The sequence below is a fragment of the Camelus bactrianus genome, chromosome 6 (assembly GCF_048773025.1).
Source record: "Camelus bactrianus isolate YW-2024 breed Bactrian camel chromosome 6, ASM4877302v1, whole genome shotgun sequence".
Classification (NCBI taxonomy): Eukaryota; Metazoa; Chordata; class Mammalia; order Artiodactyla; family Camelidae; genus Camelus; species Camelus bactrianus.
The window spans coordinates 46,373,613-46,393,459 of record NC_133544.1 but is presented as its reverse complement, the minus strand read 5'-3'; the positions used below and the strand labels follow the sequence as shown (position 1 = coordinate 46,393,459).

The window sequence follows — 19,847 nt, the reverse complement described above, 5'->3', positions numbered from 1 at the left end:
GATAATATTTCAATATTCCAATGTGTATTCCAGGGCCACTGAAGTCAAATCTTCAATATGCTAGTGAATCTTTCAGTAAGACCAGATGTTTTTGGTGATGAGAAATGTGTCAGTGAATTTGATTGATTATCAGTTAATTTTCTCACTTTTTATTTTCCTGTAAAACGAACGATACTGTTGGGAGAATATAACTGTGAATAAGCTTAAAGTAAGTCCATTACTGATCATACTGGCAAGAATGTCAGCATAGAAGGCAATTCATATTCAGAATAGGTATATTTCAGTGAAGAAATATTGCCACTCCTTCCGTGATGGACTGTTCATGGTGGGGACAGTTACTGAGAGAAAGTCTGCATTATTGACTCCATACATAGCTTCCTTACAAGTGAACTGGGATTTTGTTCATGAGCCCTAGAGAAACAGTGGAATGACTGCTGAAGGATGCTGATTGACATCTACAGAACTGGCCATCTTATTCATTGGATTATTGAGTACGTCATCTTTAGTGATGGTCTGTTGGTGAGTCTTCATATAGTACATAAATATTCTCAAACATTGATCCCATTCTAAGAGCGCCATCCACTAATTTTCCCCCAAAACCAGTCTTGCCATCTTATTACTTCCCTACCTAAACATCTGGCCAAGTTATTAGATCCCTGCATATCAAATCATTCTTAGTATCACTCTGGTTCTGCAAACTATTATGGTTATTAAATCATTTAAGCCCTACCTAACACACACACACACATACAGCAACTCCTGATGCACTCGGTAGTATTGTAAAGTCATTGCTGGGATATAACAGAATCATATAGGTCAGTAAATAATTCTGAGTTTTAAATAATTTTAATAAAATGAATATAATTTTATCTCCCTAAGTTCATCCATATGTACTGTTAAGATTCTAGTTAGAGGAGACGCTAGGAAGAAGAAATAATTATGTGGGTAGATTTTGGTTTTGTTTTTTGCTTAGTTTTTGTCATTCTTAGTTTGTCATTCTTGTTTGGTTTGTATTGTGAAACAGATTGGCTAAGCTCTTGCTGCTCAGGTAGCTCCTCTGTGCTCATGGTGCACCTGTCACAGGTCCACACTAGAGAAGCAATAGTAGCATTATTTGATTGCTCCTCCTACTGCCTATTGTGCTGCTCTAGTAAAGGGTGCTTTATCTCCTTTTGATGGGAATGAAAAGAGCAGAAGCTGCTTATTTCTGCCCCAAATCGAGATTCCTTTTCCTGCTGATTTGTTTATATTTTAGATTCTGTGATGTCTGACGAGATTGGGCGCATTCAGGGTGGTATGGCCGTAGACATATTCTGTGATATCTGGATGCTACCTTGTGACCATGATTTTAACTGTCACACTATACAGAGTTAAAAGATACTACTATGCAAAACCAGTAAACATAACATGAACATCAGTTATATAATTTATCTAGTAAATATATTTTAAAGCTCTGTGCTATGTTATGACAAAATTAATAATCTAGTAAGAGTGATGGGGAGAAGTTTAAATAAATAACAGTTATACAAGGTAAAATAGATGTCCCACAAAAGAGGCACAGCAATTATGGATTGTACTACAATTGTGGTAGTGAGAACTGAGACAAACTAGTTAGAATCTTTGTGAAGAGTAGACTGGGGAAGGAGATGAGTCAGATTGCTAAGAGAGTAGATCTTAAATGTTCTCACCACACACACACACACACACACACACACACACGCACAGATGCTAATTAAGTTAGGTGATGGTGTTAACTAACCTTATTATAGTAATCATTTTGTAACATATGAGCGTATCACATCATCATATTGTATACCCTAACTTACAGAATGCTACATGTCAATTATATCTCAATAAAGCTGGAGGAAAATGGGAAGAAAAAGCAAATGGCATGCTACTAAGAGAAATTTCACTTTGAACTGAACTTAAGCAAAGAAGACATATAGATATCAAATAAGCACATTAAATGATGCTTAGTATCATTAGACATTATAGAAATGCAAACTAAAACTATAATAAGTAACCAATGCATATGTAGTGGAATGGCAAAAGCAAATGAACCAAAATGACTAAACAATCTACTGGAGAAGATGCAGAGCAGCTGGAATTCGCATACAATGCTGATGGGAATGCAAAATTATATGGCCACTCTGGAAAACAGTTTGCAGTTTAGCAGTTTCTTAGACAGTTAAACATACATTTACAGTGCAATTCAACAAATCTACTCCTAGGTATTTGTCCAAGTAAAACGTTAACCTATATCTACAGAAAAACTACTTATAGAAGTTTTATTTGTAGGACACTCCCAGAAACAACCCAAAGTCCCTCAGCTCTGGGAAATGGATAAACAAACTGTGTACATCCAAACAATGAAATACCCCTCAGCAATAAAAGTAATGAACTACTTATATAAGCAAAGCATGAGTGAATCTCAAAGGCATTATGCAAAGTAAAGGAAACCAGACTAAAATGATGACATGGTGTGTTATTACACCTACGTGATGTTCTGGAAAAAGCAAAACTGTATAATGTGAGAAATAGATCAGTGGTTTCCTGAGGTTAAGGTTGGGCTTAAAGTTTCACTTGTAAGTGATAGGAGGAGGGAACTTGAGGAGAAATAATGGAATTGTTCTATATCTTGATTGTGATGGTAGCTACATGACTACACATTTGTGAAAACTCATAAAAGGCATGGATTTTCTTGTATGTAAATGAAAATAAGGGAATTGAGGCTTAGAGTGTTAAGACCTGTTTGGGGTCATTTGATACTTCGTTATTACAGATAGGACTTCAACTCTAAAATCCTGGGTTTTTTTTTCCCCCCTGGACTTAAGGAAAACTGCACCTTCTTGTCCTCAAACCCTCCCTGTAAAGTAAAAAAGCCATTACTTGTTTGGACCATCGGTCTTATGATTTCTAAGGGATGGCTCAACAGGAGAAAAAATAGACAATAAAATCATACTTAACAGGAGTATTTGTGAAAAGTCAGTGAGCTGTTCACTGTACATTTATATATTGTACACTCTAGCATGTTGCATTTTAATCAAAATATTAAAACATTAAGGAATTCAAAATTCAGGAAGGTTTGTTGTGAGTATTCAGGAGGTTTTGGATGTATGGAGTATGAGGACCTGACCACACACCTTAGTATGTATCCAGCAGGCAATAGGAAGTGGGAGTTTGCAATCAATAATAGCATCAGTGGTATTAATTTTGGAGTTTCATTTCGACATGAAGACAAAAATATGGATGAGATTGCTGAGAAGGGCAAGCAGCAGGTATTCTCAAAGCAGAGTAGTTTCTTAACCTAGGGTTCCTAGAGTGTTTTTGATTTAAAGACTGTGTTTCAAGTGTTCTTGAACCCCTTTAAAATAGGCAAACTTTTGTGTGTATTTTGAGTGTATGCGTTTTTCTGGGTTTCTACTCTGAAAAATCCTTTGATAGAGGAAGAGCAGAGGGCTGAACATAGAGCCAGGAGAATCTACGTTTAAGGGGTAGGTTAAGGGAAAGGGACTAACAAAAGAGAGGGAGCGAAAGCTGGAAGGGAGGTCGTAGGCAGAACAAGGTGTACAGTAACAAGGCTCAATAAAGACAAAGTCAAAATTCAAGGGAAGAAATCAGTAATTTCAATCAACAGTTACTTTTTCAAGAAAGTTAAAGACCAAGAAAAGAAAGTATTTTCAAATTTGGCAGTTTGACACTCATTCTAGACCATTAAGAAGACAGATGCAGGAGAGTTATTTTTAAAAAAGCCATGTGGTATGCAGTTAAGGGTTAACCGGTAAGAAGAAAATAGAGGTCCTGTGACTAGTCTACTCTATGAGGAATTTACCAGTCAAAGTCAAGTGAGCAACAGCAGGCCATATATTGAGAAATGTTAGGATTTAAGAAATGTTCTTTAAATCAAGGGAGTATATTATGTGATTGTTTACAGGAAGAAGGGAAGAATGGAAGCGATACATTAAAGATGTTAGAGTAACTACCAGAGAAAAGACATGATGGAATCACAGATAAAGGTCAAGGGGTGATATTTGCTAAAGACAAGGAATACTTTTTTACAAACAGCGCTGAACACGAAAATGCAGTGAAGACGGGGGAAGATTTGATGAAAGAGCCAGGAAATCTAACGTTTTATGTTGGATGGCTTTGATTTTTAGTAAATAGGAGACAGTGTTGTCTGCTGAATGTTAAGAATGAACATGAGTTTGTATGCTAAAAGAGAGTGAAGAAGTATTAAACAGTTGCTGTGAAACTGGGGTAAAATAGGGATGCTGAAATGATGAGGAATAGGAGGTTATATAAATTAAATTATACGTATCATATAATGTGTATCACACATGAGGGAAAGTCGATTTTGTTCAATACTCACTGTATCAGCACTTCCAATAATTAAGAACAGAATTTTCTATAATGCCTTACATATTTGAATTTACTAATATATTTGATTAAATATAAAAAGTAGCTGTAAGTCCAACCATACTTATTTGTTTTACATGTGATGAGTTTAATTACATAATATATTTTTAAAGAATGAAAGGCCTCAAATATATGATATGATTCTATAGTAACTATTTCCTCTTGGTTAAGGCTCTGTTTGACAGTGATTTATGGAAGGCTTTTATAAACCAGAGAGTTTATAAAGTTACTAGATGGGTCTCACGTTAGGAATATCATAGTAAAAATTTCTGCTCTATCTGAAGAAAGCTATGTGAGGGGACTGATCAATATTCATAAAATTTTAAGAGCATAATTTTGTAAGTGTTAATTTAAAGATAGAGTGTGACAAAATATCTCATAATTTATTTAATTAAAAAAATAAATATAACAATTTGCATTAAAGAACTAAATATAAATAATCCCTTGTGCCCCTTTGTAAATATGTTGGTGATTCTGAAGCAAAATAATCTCTTATAATTTTTTTTTCTGATTTACATTGAAAAGGAGACAGACTAGAAGAACCAAGTTCACTTTTAAAGATATTATAAGATAAGATTATATCAGCTCTCATTTTATTTCTTTATACTTACAATTTAAATTTTAAAACTCAGTGTTAGAGGAATAGTTCTTAGCAATAAAAAGGAATGAAGTATTGATACATGATACAATTTGGATGAACCTCAAAAATAATATGTGAAGATGATGAAGCCAGATGCAAGAAGATCCCATATTGTATTATTCCATTTATCTGGTATGTCCACAGTAGGGAAATACACAGAGAACAGAAAGTAGACTTGTCATTGCCTGGGGCTAAGCAGAGGAATAGAGAAATGTAGACGGGATTTATTTTCACTGTTGATTTTATGATAATAAGATCATTATGTTTTGTGCTATGTTCCACTCAAAGAAAGTCTTTTTACAGGAGCAGATCTGTAGGGCCTGGGAGATTTTTGCTGAGTTTATATATTTTCAATTTTAGGGAAAGACAAGGGATCAAGTCAGTATCATTTGATGGGATAAAGGAAATTTCTTCATTTTATCAGGACCTCCTCTATTGGTAAGTTTGCTTGTTGCTTTTAAATATAAAGTCAGTGGACTCAGATTGAACTTCACATATCATAAAGGAGTATCAAAATTTCCATTATATATATTTTGTGATCATTAAACAAAATGATGGAACATTTTCAGATGGGCATATTTTCTGTAAGTGTTACGCAGATTTTCCTGAAACTTGAGCAAAGTCTGGAAATATTTGTAGTTCACAGACACACTAGTATTTGTATGATTGGATATCATAAACAGGTTGTTCATCAGTTTTCCATTGTTCTTGTTAAGGGGATTAAAATGCTTAGATTTCAAATTTCTTGACTAATAATTTCTGTCCACCCCTTAATATATAGTTCATGTGGTTTTGCTAATTGCTGACATCTTCAGTCATTGCATGTTGTTGGCTAAAGGATTTTCTACAACTTGGATTTTCTGTGAACATAAAAACTTTGTTTACAAAATGCACCTGAAAACTTGTCAAGCCAGGTGTTTATTAGAGAATCTGGTTCACACATGGAAGAACCAATTAACTAATTAATTAGTTAATTTATTAATGTTGATCATTCAAACTAAGGGTTTTCAAATTCTTAAGTTACTGCAGTATTTTAAACTAAGTAATTTATTTTCAAGCAAAAATTCTTAGTGAATATTTTTTATGTGATTATTACTTTGAAAGGCTGGAGGAGATGGGAAGAGTGGTGGGCCCAAGGCAGGAGATATAAGAAGGAATAAGGGTGATGGCATGTGTCATGAGCTGATCTTGGATTTTGGCATAAAAAGATCTGGGTTTGAATTCTGGTTCTGCTGGTTTCCAGCTCTGTTGTGTGACTATGGGCAATTTATTTAATCATCATAAGCTTTCATAAAAAGCTTAATAAAATCGACCTGCCAGAGTAGTAGTGAACATAATGCAAAAGAGTGTCTGGCACATGGTTGAGGTAAGGAAATCTTAAGGATAATGGAAATGTTCTAAAATTGGATTGAGATGATGGTTGCACAATTCTGTGGGCTTACTAAAAATCTTTGAATTGTTTACTTAAAACCAGTGAATTTGATGGTATATAAATTATATCTCAATAAACTGTTTTAATAAAAACCCTAGGTGGTAGCAAATCCATATGGCGTAATATCATGCATAAGATTGAAATAAGTGAGTGAAATGAAGAAGAAATTTTATAATAGCATTAGACTGGGATTGTTCGTTCAAAGGAATAGTCATGCAGAACACCAACATAGAACTTCCTTTCACCACTTTTCTAGTAGTTAAACCAGCACTCTCCGTTAAGGTATAAGTACACATGTGTATGTAAACACCTTTCTTTGGCTTAATATGGCTGCCATTCTTTCTTTCAGAAGTTTGCATATAGGTTATCCTTTTCCTTAGAACAGAATTGAATAAATTATCCTTTAACTGGGTAGAAATTCATTATAGATTCTGCTTTAATTGCACAGAGGTGACTTTGCTGGATATATAAGCTTTTCACAGGAGTAGAAATACCCAAGAATGAAGATGAGCCAGTAATGAATGAGCTTGCTAAACTGACCTGTTGTGTAAAGATAACCATAATTTTCCCAGAGCCATTACCATTTTTAAAAAATCAATAGAAAAAAAGATAAAGGTGGAATGAAGAATACAGTGATGCCCAAGAATTTATGCATTTTTTTTTTGTTTACTGCTAGCTAATATTAACTTCAAATTGTGTTATCACAGTAGACTGGCATACATTCCAAATTTTATTAATGGCATTTGTATTTTGCCCAAAATATGTCTGAAAGAGAACAGAAAATATATTTCTACATAGGGTTAAATTGTGGTGTCTAATAACTGTTTGATGCTGAAAGTCAAATGTGGTCCTGCTTCATCCCATTCACTTTTCCCACCTGCCTGTCAGAGTGTGGCACCTTCTCACATGGCATGAGATTCCCTCCACTGAAGTCATTCTTTTGCTTTCATCAACACAATATGATCATTGTCTCCAAAAGGCTCTTGGAAAAATACATGTGCTATGTTAGTGGCAAAGTCCTCTAGCTTTTGTCACTTAGTGCTTTTTGCATACTCTTTTAGAAAGATAGGTAGTTGTCATGGAAGGTACAGAGACTGTAGTCTTGGGAGGCAGATATTTTATTGAGCAGGAAGAAGTTTCTAGATAACAGCATTGGGAAAAAATGTTGATGAAGGCTGTGGGAATTTCTCAGTGCAGACCCTGATACTAAAGAAAATTCTAGAAAGAGACATAGGATTCCAGAATGAGAAGAATATTTGTAAGTCTACACTAGATTGCTAAATATATTATTGCGAAGTATATGAGTGATCTGGAATTAAATATGCTAACTGTGCAAAACAATGTAAGTCAAAGTTTTAAAAAACAGCAACAATCCAAATCAGTCACAAAAGAAATGAAAATCTGAGAGTTTTTTTCTAATTTAAGTTGTAACAGTTCATTAGTCTTTGAAGGAATTAGAATTGTGCCCACTAAAGAAATATCATCTATGCAGATTTTAATTCAATTATCTCAAACAAGGAACACTGACTTACAAAACAGCTGAATCTGCATAAATGACAGGTTTCCAATATATATATATTAAGAACCCCATTCAAATGGTCAGCTCACAATAGTATTTAGAATATTTTTGCATGTAACTAATCCTTGGTAAAAAGTGGCAGCTATTATACTAAAAATCAGCTGTTCCCCAAGTGTCATCCAAATTGTCTTATAGTTGAGGCTGTTGATTGTATGTCCTAAATTTTTTTCAGTGAAAAATCATATACATTTTGTTTTATATAGTAGAATTCTATGGTCTTAATTCTTCACTCTAATAGTCAAGCCAGTTTTCTTTTGTGGGAATAAGTTGATTCTTTTCAGAGTTATTTCTAGATCTAAAATATGTTCACCCTCCATATAATGAGACTATAAATCGGGCTTCCAGACTTTCACAACAGAAGTTTTCTTCTACATATTGCTTCATAGTTTCTTCATTGGACAACATTAAAACACAGCACTTAACTTACTTGTCAGATAATTTAATCATGAATTAACTACAATCCTAGAGTTGTTAAGGGCTGTTTTAAAATAATTAACATTTAGCAACGTTTACTAACTCTTGGTAGCTCTTTCAATTTATGCTTTTTTATTTTTTATATTTTGCTTAGCAGTTGCATAGTACTTTTGATACATCTGATGTTATTTTAAGCATAATCATTACCCCCATTTTATAAATGGAAAATGGAAACACAGAGAGAGATGTTAAGTAAGTTTTTTAAGGCCACTAAGGTTAGTACATGATGAAACTAGTCTAGTTCAAGGACATGTGCACTTAACCTCAAACTTAAGATACATTAAGTATGATCATCAGTAAATTTTATATATTTACCATATTATACATCTCTATCTCTGTTGATACAGTTTTAGATCCCCAGAAGATTTTCTTCATTGAAAAATGCTCTATGTGTTTACTATCTACTTTTGTAGATAATTGATACATAGAATGTACATTTAAGCAATGCTTCCATGTATTTTGTAAAACCATAGCTGGGGAAATTACTCAAAACTTTATCAACTGACAGTTTGAATTTTGTAAAATTTTGGCAGAAATCTGTTAAATAGTTGCTCAAGAAATATTAATGGAAGCTTACACTGCTAGGTTTTTGAGCTATAAGACTGCACATAACAGTTTTAACTCACTATTTATTTGAGAGCTCTCTCAGAATATGTCAAGCTTAGGCCATTTTTTCCGTAATAATCCTAAGGAAACATTGGCTTACAAATGTCAACAGTTGTAAAGAAAAAAAAATCTCCGTGGGGAAAAAATAAAAAATACTGGATTAAATAAAATGTAGAGGTCTGCATTTTTCCTTTTCTCTTTTCCTTATTTTTTAAAGGATCTTTCATAGCCTCATTTGTATAGCAATGTGGATTTTCGAAAGAGTGACAGACATGTCACGCATTATATCCCAAAGTACCCTTTGAGCACAGGACCCTTTTAATCTGTGCAAATGTATGTGCACGTGTGTGTCTGTGTGTCTCCTAGGAGAGAGAATTGATGTTTCAATAATTGATAAAACTCATTAGCTATTTATAATATTACACTCTAGAGGAAAGTAAATTAAGTAGCTTTTTAAGAGTTTCTTTTGTGGACACTAAGGTAATAATTGAAAAAAATATAATTTCTTTGGCAGTTTTTCAGGTGGATTAGGATTTAAAGTTGATCAGGACAGCTAAGATGTGAACACATGGAAAGATATTGTAGTAGCTCACAGGTTATTCCAAAGTTGCACCAAGCTTTAGTCAGGCTCCTTTGAACCCTCATCTGTCCTAGGTCTCAATCCTGGCCCCATACTGTCTTTGGCCTGTCTAGGCTCAGTTTTAGCAAGATCCTGCTGAGTCAGTTTAGCAAGAATTCTCCCACCCTTTGTATCTCATCACCCTTGATATTTGATCAAGTCCCTCTGCCCCAACCCTTACTACCTAAGTGCTTTGCCTGTCTTTGGCAAGGATCCTGTTAGACCATTTTAGCAAGAAGCCTCCTACCCTGGATGTCTCCTCTTAGCAATTTTCCATCCCCTGACCCCCTCATTCTTCTTATTGGCTATAAATACACAGCTGTCTTGGCTATTTTCAGAGTTGAGCCCCATCTCTCTTCCCTAGTGCAATGCCACTATTGAAATAGTCTTGAATAAAGTCATCCTTAGCATTTTTATGTGTCAGAATAGTATTTTCTTTAACAGATATGTAATATGTCTTTTTATACCTGACGTGGACGAAAGTGTTTTCTTTTCTTTTGAGGTACATGTGAAAAGACTTCAATGACACCTCTGCATAACACACTTGCTAGACAGGATGAAGCATATTACTCAAGAAAGAAGTCAGTGGGGATGAAGGGACAATTTTCTATAATCAACTATTGTAAAATATACAGTGGAAGACATATCACACTGAAAGGTATAACATTTTCTCTGAATTGATTATATATTAGAATTAACAGCTGAATGGACATTCGAAATAACCAAGCTCGATATATTTAATAATTATAACCTCTGAGCTCTCACTATTTTCTAGGTTTTGTATTCAGCACTATATATATATATATATATGTATTCTAATGCAAACCTCACAACAGTATTTTGTGATAAGTACCATTATTATCATCTCCATTTTGTTACACAGACATGGTGAACAGTTTTCCAATGTGTTTTTCCAGTATCTTTACCCAATACCAGGTGTAACATGATTCTTGAGAATTTGAAGGAACAGTCATTTCAAGTGAAACAATAAGAAATGAATTCATAGGACCTGGAATTTGAGAGGAAATTTGACACAGTAAAGAATGAGACCTTGGCAGAATGTGTGTGTTTGGTAAATTTCTCTCTTAAGGGGCATATGGCAACCTGCCAATGCCAAGTGAAAAGTAGGCTCTTTGAATTGAGTGTGTGTATTCAAATGATGAAGTACTTGCCAGTCATTATAAAAGCCCACATTTCTTGCTGATTCATTTGGGGAAAAAAAATCATGAAGTCAAAAAAAAAACAGGGAATGAAACTCCAGTGAATTTATGAGACAGAAGCAAGGGAATTTGAGGGAGCAGGTGGTATTCTGCCATCTTTTTTTAATTCTCTTTGAAAAAGAATAGGTGAAATAGAGAGTGAACAACTATACAGATGTAATTAAAGCAAATTATTTAATTTTCTAAATGATGACTAATGAAATAAAATGATAAGCTGCTATCATTATGCTATTAATGATTTTGAAAGATTTGGGGGACCGATCAATATGGCTTTAAATTAAATTTTAAGAAAAGAGATATAAAATTCTAGCTAAAACTACAAAACTATGTATTAGAAATATAGATATGTTTGGCTACCTGTTTCCAAAACCTCCAAATCACCCGGGACCTGGTTAATGACCCATACTCACTCTACCATAGGTTCTAAGACCATAGGTTCTTAGATGCAATGGAACAAGTCCTAGAGCAGTAGCTCAAAACTCTAAATTAACTTGACTTGGCTAATATCATCTCTCTTTTTAGCCCAGTTCCAAAGTGGGCCCTTCCTCTGTTCTTTATCAAACCTTGTAAAGTAATTAGATTACCAATGTAGTCCTTAATGTCAGAATGACCTGATTTCAAAATCTGGGCATTTCATTTTCCAGTGATTTGAGGAAACTTAAGCTTAGAAGAAATTATTGATCACAATTTTAAATTATCCCAATTCTCCATTATGCTCTTTTGTTCTCCCCTAGAACCCTATGCATATTTCTAGTTTAATCATTATCATATTGGAAATGATATGTTTGTTAAACTATCGTTTCTACTACATGTAAGCTTTTTGAAGGGAGAGACACAATGTTTTTGCTTCTATTTTGTCTAGTGCAGGCATCACGTTGCTTCTGTTAAATACTTGATAAATGCTTTTGAAAATAAATTCAGTCATTAATATATGGTTTTTTCCCTAAAAGCTACCATCTTTGGTTGAATTAGTAGAAAAGGACTGTCCTTATCATTGATATTAAGTGCCTTTATGTACCTGCTATTTTCAAATTGTATTAGCAGTTGCGGTTTTAGTTCTGGAAATCAGCTTTGAATAGGAATCTTGATGAATGAGAAAGCCTTGAGAGCTAGGTAACCAGGATGATGAGAGAGTCCGTGAAAGGAATGGTGGAGGGATCTGTCCTATAAAGGCATGAGTCTAGTACTAAAACTCATGGAGTAAAGGGAATATAACATGTGTCTGTATTCCTCTAAAGACAGCTGTGAGAAAGCCTCAGCTCAATATCAGAGAATTGTAAACAAAACGTATTGTGCTAGATTGATTACAGAATGTTTCAATTATTTCCTTCCTTTTATCCATAACTTTTTCAATGTGACTTTTCAACTCATTCCTTCAAGAGGTGCAGTCTTTTTTTTCCCCTTTATTCCTTGAATCTGAACTGGCCTTTGACTTGCTTTTTCTAATAGACTGTGGCAGAAGTGATGATGTGTCAGTTATCAATTTAGTCATAAAAGAGAAGTGGCTCAGATAACTTCATTAATTAAGAAAAAAGATGAAAAAGATAGAATTTCAAGGATTATTTTTAAGTACTAGGTAGGTAAGCTGTACCCTGGGTGAAAGTTGAACTGTTTACAGCTTTTTTTGGTTTTAACATTGTGCACATAATGAAATAATGCAACAGCCTCCACTTGGTATCTCCATTGCTCAAATTGTGCTTAAACTAGAAAAGCAAGCAAAACTCTTATCCTCACACTAGCTCTAACACTCCTTAGCCTAACAAGTCTATCAAAGAGAAAACAGTTTATATCTTTCATGCGTTTCTGCTGGACTTGCATATAGCCAGCTTGACCTGCATATAGCCAACTTGACCTTGATCACTTTATAAAACAGGGGGCAAGGACTAGATGAAGTCGAGGACTAGCGTGTCTGTTACTAATGTCTTGGGTTAAATTTAAATCACATAAAGTGTTTGCACAGATAATCACTTACTAAATTGCCTCAGTGTAAAAATATAGCCTAAGATATAGATTACTATGTGTTATAAAATGCTCATTTTTCTAAAACTAATGATAATATTAAACAATTTATATTAATGTATAAAACTTACCTATTAAAAATGAAGTTGCCATTTTTTAAAATATTTGATTCATTTTTATGCATTTACACATTCCTTTTAGAATTTTTGAAAAATAGCCTTATATAAATGAGATTATATGTAGCATGGTATAAATATCTCTTCCATTTAAAAAATTTTGTTGCAAAATATTTAATATGATTGAGATTGCTTAGGAATTTTTGCAATTCTCTTTATTAGGTTATCCTTCTAGGATTTGATTCAACATCACATGACATATTTTGTAAATCAAAAACCAATCTTCATTAAAATAACAAATGTATTTTTAATAGCTTTATTTGTTGTCTAAAATGTCTACTTCTTAAACATTGGAGATGTAGTTTAGAGTATATCCTCAATTGTTGCTCTCTTTACTGCAACTGAACGGTTAAGATAAACTAACACCTATAATGTGGCTTACAAATTGTTCTCAGACTTATTTTGTTTTTACAACACATTTGTGAGATAGGTGTTACGGCACTTTAAAGAGGTATAGACAAAGGCTTAAAGAGATTGAACTTTATAGCAGGATTGCTTTTATAATAAATATCAGACCCTTTTGATTAAAACGTATTCCTTTTCTTATCTAGAAGAAAAAAAAAACCTTTCTATGTGTCACTTACCACATCAAGGAATGATAAAGCTGGATGGATTTTCACCAAATGTAAACAGCAAGTTTGGCATTGTCTGACTTAAACTGTGGCTGTGGTGTCCTGCACAATACTCCTGGTGGGAACCCTGAGGGCAGAGGCCTCAGGGAGAGAAGCAGGCACTCTGCTGAGCAGTGTTGGGGTTGATTAGGGATGGAGCTGTTTTCCTTTTGGGCACCAGGGAGCCTCGTAGCAGTGCTCCAGGGTGTTTAGCAGCAGGCATTTATTTATTTAAAGACAAGTAATGTTTCTCATTAGTAACACTGAGGATGTCAACTAGCAATATATTAGGATTTTTACTTCTCCTTAAGACAAGATTTTGAAAAACGATTTTTGCATGTAAAAACCATTTTTATTTACAGTGGAAGATACTTATGTGTTTACTAAGTCTCTTGTGCTCACAGCATATTTTAAGAATAAAAAGGGGAATATGCTGTGACATTAATGTCTTAGAATTGTTGTGAGCTTTGAGCCATCCCTGAAAAATACCAAATGCATGTAGTTCCTTTTGGAGTATTGAATATTTTGAAGAATATAAAAGTCAACAATTCCATCTTGTTCTTGTAGCCTGACTATGACTCAGAACATAAAAACAAAAATTATAAGACTGCACTCATATTTCATGGCAGCCCACTTATGAGGGAGCAAAAGTTAGTTGGTTACTCATTCAGGCAGCATTTAATCAGAGACTGTTTTCACTCCTGCAGTATCAAATTTTAATACGTGAGAGTTGACTTTATTAAGTAAAGTAGTTTTCATTTTACATTCAAAATCAATCAAATACCCTCTGGCAAACATTGACCTTTCAAATGTATTTTAGAAGGAAAGAGGCAAAAAAAAATGTACACAGTATACTTTGTGAGTAGAATGGAACTTATTTAGACATGATTAACAAATTATCGAGGGAAACACTAAATACAACATATCTAAATAATTCATGAGTCAAGAAACAAATCACAAGGTAATTAGAATATATTTTGATCTGGATGACCAGAATATACAACATATCAAAATATGTAGTTTGCTACTAATGCACTGCTTAGGGGAAAATTTATAGTTTTACATGATTAGATTAAGAAGAAGGAAACCCCTAAATTAATGGCCTAAGAATTCTTCCTCCAGAAGCTAGAAACAAGGGCAAAGTGAAACCAAACTAAGTGTCAGAAAACCATGTAGAAAGTTTGATTTGAGACATATTGTGGTATCTTCTCTATCCTAATGCAAATTTAACCATTAGATTAATTCTACTGTTGACATTATTTCCTCAATGGTTTTTGTTAAAATAAATCAGTAAGTGGATTGGCACATGCTAAAATACAGATGCTGCCTCTATACTATTTACCACTTTCAGAGGGAGTAAAAGTAATAAAGGTGTAATATAGTAGTGGAATTTGAACAACCAGTGAGCAAAAGCTAGAAAGAAACAGCATTATTAGTACCTTTGAGACAACCTAAAAGACAAAATTTTTCTCAAACTTACGACTCAAAGAAGCAGAATAGAGTTCTTGGACTCTAGAAACTAGACTGCCACTATTTGAAAGCCACTTTCTCACTTTATAGCTATGTGACCTTAAGCAATTTATAAAAGTGCCTCACTTTTCTTGTATGTAACGTGTAGATAATAATACTGTGAAAACTAAACAAGTATTATTTGTAAAGTGCTTTAAAATGAACCTGGCACAAAATGAACCTCTATAAGTTTTCATTAAATTTTTTGAAATTTAAATAAAAACTAGAGACTGTAGTAACCAGTATTCAATTAATGTATGATTCGATAGAATGTGTGGTTTAAAATCCATAAAAAATAACGTACAGTAATGTAAACTAACACAAATCATCCTTGGAAGTAACTATTATATCTTAGATATAAGAATACTTCCCCTTAAGCAAGTTCTATCCTGTAAGTTGGTCATTATTTAAGCTTTGTGGGTTGCTATGCAAATTGGGGCAGGCAGATATCCAATATAGCAGTTTTCCTGTGTTTAGTGCAAAATGAAGATTCATCAGTAAAACCAATAAACAAACAGTATGGCAGGCATCAAGACTGGCACCTAGTTTTCTGCAAATCACATCAATTGATTAATTATATTGTCTCCTAGATAAAAAGAGACCACCCTTCAGTTTTCATCAAAATTTTGTAGGTTTCAGAATTCATTAACATAGGGTTCTTGTTGTTATTAGGGATGGTACTCACTTATTGAACACCCGGAGTTTTAAAAAAGCATGTTAAAAATTGTTGGTTATCCCTCTTGCAATGAAAAGGACTTTTGTGAGACTTTTATTATCACTTAATATAATTTAAAGTTTCAGATTAAGATATTAGAAAGTAAAGACACCTGAAAATCCATAGGACAGTTTTTGAAATATTGTTCTAGTGTGTATTTCCCTGAGTGACATGCTTTGGTGCATTGATTAAACGTGGTCTGCCAAATTAATTTTAATACTTCCAATTTTCTAGTTTTTAAGATTTGTAATCCAAATTCAGCCTTTATGAATGTCAGAAACACAAACTTCTAACAACTGCCTGAGGCGTATAAGTGCCTTTGTTAAAGTTTGAAAATCAAGGTAAAAATTAATTCCAGTCATAAAGGATGAATTCAAGAAGTCCCTGGTGCATTTTAATGACTGACAAAGGTAAGAGGATAAATACAATATTAATTTTATGAGTTTTTTATGCTTGAGTAAACATAAAAATTTGTAATTATATTTACAGGGCTTGGCTGTGTTGAAAGATAAGGGATATTACATTCATGCCTGATGGGAAAAAGACTGCACAAATTATGCAGGTTTTATATGTTAACAGAACTGTAATATAAGGAAATACAATCAAATGTTAATTAATTACAAGAAGAAGTGCTATCTATGAATGTATTGCAGCAAGAAAATCTATATTGTTTAGGAATTGAAAATATTTTCATTTTTCTCCCTATTATAATTTCTACCATCATGCATAATATTGCATAATTAGTCTTTTATATCAGGGAGATAATTTTGATTTAAATAATCTTTATGCAGCTTTCCTGGACAGATAAAATATAAAACCGTGAGACTTAATTCTTAGTTTTTACATAGGCCATATTACCATTATTTACATTATAAATTATTAGTTAGATTTTTTTTGTCTTGTAGTCTCTAATGCTGTTAGTTCCAGGAAAATCAGACTTTTCTAAATGTGTTTTATGAATGTATTTATTGTTGTAATGTCTTTTTCTGTAGTTGCATTTGTGTATGTAACAAGCACAACATTTAAGATAGTCAACTTAGTAAAAAATAAATCAATATTCTCGATGTTGATCCTTTTTAAAGACTATAGCCAATATAGAATAGCTTTAAAGATATATTACAAAAAATGATGAAAATAAGTAAAATATTAGAAGAGTCTCATTCAGACCTGCAGATTTAAACTATTCTTTAATTAGTGCATGTGTGTTATCTAATGAAGACCCATTGGACTAGTCTATCATACTTGTAATATAACTGCCTGCTTTGATATATCTTGAATGTAAACAGGACAAAGTCTTCTAAATGTGGTGGTTCTGTGTTTGCCAATAATAGGTATTGTACAAACAGCATTAATTCAGTCAACAAACCTTCTGAGTGCTGTAACCTATATGCAAAGGATTTTTATAGGTTACAGAGGCAAATGAAACTAAGTCACCTTGAGCTGTCTTGGAATGCTGAATATAAAACAAAATCAGGATGAGGTTATTTTTAAAGAAAAGTGAAAATCCTGTGTAATTTGAATGCTTTGTTGATTTGATTTGTTTAAATGGATCCATATCTTTTGCATTTGCTTTTAAAATTCAAATAGTCGTTTCTAGTCTGATTAAGCTGAATAGAGTTACTTTATGGGTAGGTGTTACAAATTTTATCATTTTTTGAATAATATAGTCTTGTGAATGAGCAAAGCAATAGATTTAGTAGAGATACAGTGTTTGGATTTTCTATTTTCTGGTTCATAAAGTAATGTTCTATATGATTTTAATATTTCTGGATATAACTTAGAAGTTTACGTATGGTCAGATGTTACCAAGGTTACAATAATTTTTAATTTTGAAATACATTTCTAACATGCATATTTGATTCCATTGGCTAATAGTAGTTATATATAGATAGATATGGATATAGATATAGATATCTGTATTTTGTTTTTGCTTTACTTACTGATTATGTCTAACAATAACTGTTAGCTGACAATCATACTCTAATTTAAGCAGCTCTTCCCATGAAGCTAGTGACTCACTGGCTTGATTTAGGGACTGAAGATGAATTACTCTATTTATCAAAATTTGAAACTGCCTCAGTTTTTTCTTTTTTGTAATTGGGTGTTGGTGAGGTGGCCTATATATGTGATAAAAGGAGATTGTTTGACAACATGCAACTCTTTGAAATTAACATTGACAGGCTTCCATGCTAAATAGAATTGAAGCACTGAAACCAGCATTATCCCCTGCCTTTGGGTCTGTGATTTCTAGTGTTCCCATATGTACCGACAGCCAGTTTAGTGTGGGACTCAGCTGGTGTATTCTTTCTCAACTGATCTTCTTAGGTAACTGAAAAGTTCCCATGTATAAGCAGGCTGTGTAAATTCCTACCATATATGCTGTAAACACTCCATTGCTTATATATATTTGCTCCATTCCTTAACCTACGCATAACTTCTCAGCTATGACAAAAGAGAGAAGCTGCTTTATCATTTCATACTTATCTTTTGGTGTTTTAAAATGCATTATCTAAAATGATCAGAAAGTTCAAAACTGCAGTTAAGAGAAACTCAGAAAAAGTAAAGACTAATTTATAGATTTTTCTGAAATTTGGTCACCCCTTTAAAGACTCACTTTAAATTAATTGCCAGTTTCTGATTAACTGATTGGCAGACATCTAGGAACGCATGAAGCACAAGGTATGAACATTTGGCGTTTTCTTCACTGGACTCCTGCCTTCCAGACTGTTTGTATTGGATCTCTATTCATCTTCACTATAACACAACCTGCAAAATGAATATTTCTGTGTTGAATTGGTTTTTACACAGAACTGCTTTAGAAGCATAAGATAAATCAAGATGATTTTCTTTCTGCACTAGGAATTCAGTGAGTTTGTTATTAATTATTATTGTAACACAATATATCCATGCAAAATTCTGAGAACGCTCAGCAGCTGTCGAGGGTTCATATGTTTGAAGCAGCAAATCCATGAGCTTAGAGGACCTTCAGTTTGGATATAAGTGTGTGGCATCTCATAGCAATTTTAGATTAGGCATTAGAGTTGGTTGTACTTAAGTCAAGAATATGTTGTATGATTCTGAAAGTTTATAAGTAGATTCAGGCAACTAAAAGCTGTTTAAAACTTGACATTTTTACCCAATTAAGATAGTTTTAAAAATGTATTTTATAATTCTATAAAATGCAGGCAACAAAGAAGTTATATAGTTGACCCTTGAACAACAGGAGCTTGAACTGTGTGGGTCCACTTATTACATAGATTTTTTTTTCCAGTAAATATAGTACCTGTATTTTTCTTTTACAGATCTTTACATTAACAAGTGTGGGGAAAAGTTTATATTTGATTAGAGATCACAGTATGTGGAATCAAAAGAGTTAGGGTTTGAGTTCTGATTCTGTCCAGACTGTTTCAACTCCCTGCCCTTGGGTGAGTCCTCAGTTCATTTGTTTTTGAGGCAGAGAGAGCAGTGCTAGGAATTTCGACTGAGCTAGTGTCTGTCCTTATCCTCCCTGCCCCACATTGTTCAAGGGTCAGCTGTGTAAGTACATGTATCATCCCTACATTCCATCACCTAGAAACAACTAACATTTGATGACCATACTCCTATACTTCTTTCTATGCATATATACAGAAAGTTATAAATAGGTAAAATAATTTGACTAAATTACTAGAATTTTTTCCCAAAGTGTTAAAGTTTTGTTTAATGGCATTTAAAAGAAGAAAAAACAATGACATTAAGCTTTATAAATTGCTGTCTTTAGATAATGTTTTCCTTGCAATAGGAGATACTAGTTTCTAAAACATCTCTCTAATTGTAAAAATGTATGACACATATTAGCTGACTGAGATAATTAATTTTCCTTTCTCTAAATAATTTTTTTTTTAGTTTGGA

At 33.3% G+C, this 19,847-nt stretch overlaps 1 long non-coding RNA gene across 1 annotated transcript in view; it reads left to right on the top strand.

Annotated features, from left to right (window-relative positions):
- The first annotated feature begins 5,414 nt into the window (after nucleotides 1–5,414).
- The window catches only part of LOC141577916 (uncharacterized), a 445,824-nt gene continuing 431,391 nt past the window's right edge, over nucleotides 5,415–19,847 (top strand). The window contains exon 1 of the long non-coding RNA XR_012507539.1: nucleotides 5,415–5,494. This is a non-coding gene — a long non-coding RNA (uncharacterized LOC141577916). The remainder of the gene's footprint in view (nucleotides 5,495–19,847) is intronic.